This window comes from Saccostrea cucullata, unplaced genomic scaffold (assembly GCF_032062105.1).
Source record: "Saccostrea cucullata isolate Sc308-1 unplaced genomic scaffold, CSIRO_AGI_Scuc_v1 ctg714, whole genome shotgun sequence".
Classification (NCBI taxonomy): Eukaryota; Metazoa; Mollusca; class Bivalvia; order Ostreida; family Ostreidae; genus Saccostrea; species Saccostrea cuccullata.
Window position 1 is genome coordinate 57,501 of NW_026926696.1, and position 961 is coordinate 58,461.

Consider the following 961-nt stretch of genomic DNA (forward strand, 5'->3'; position numbering starts at 1 on the left):
CTACCCCTAAGGGTCATGATTTGAACAAATTTGAATCTTCTAGGGCTGGGACGATACAACTTTTTCTATATCGATACCTATCACGATATTTGATCCACGATACGATATGTATCACGATATGTTCAATTGCTTATAAAATCTGTTTTTTGCATTGAAATAAACAAATTATGCAAATAAGAATGATTTATTCAAAATAGTTGTTTATATGTTGTAAAACAAAAATATTTTACTCAAGAGGTGTAAATTATTATTTATTTCACATCTATATTTATATTTATCTTATTTACTTTTATATATTAAACCCCAAATGTTAAATAAACAAAGAAAAATAGAAGTAAGATTTTGGGGGGCGATATTTCGATATTTCTTCGTATGTATCAATATGCGTATCGTCCTCACATGTATCACGATATATCGAGATATCGATATATCGTCCCAGCCCTAGAATCTTCACTACCAGAAGATGGTTCAATATAAGTATGATCATTCATGCCTTTCCTATTCTTGAGAAGACAATTTCTAAAGAATTCTCCTATATATTTCTATGTAAAAATTTGATCGGCCATTGTGGCCACACCCTACCCCCAGGGGTCATGATTTGAACACATCTGAATCTACACTACCTGGCAATGCTTTCCTATAATTTTCATCTTTCCTGGAACAGTGGTTCTTCAAAAAAAAGGTTTTCAAAGAATTTTCCTATTTATTTCTATGTAAAACTTTGATCGGCTATTGTGGCCCCTCCTACACCCAGGGGTCATGATTTAAACATACCTGAATTTACACCACCTGAGGATGTTTCCTAAAGTTTCATCTTTCCTGACACAGTGGTTCATGACAAAAAGATTTTTAAAGAATTTTCCTATACATTTCATCTTCAAACTTTGATTTGCCATTGTGGCTGTGCCCTACCTCCAGGGGTTATGGTTTAAAATACCTGAATTTACACTACCTGAGGATG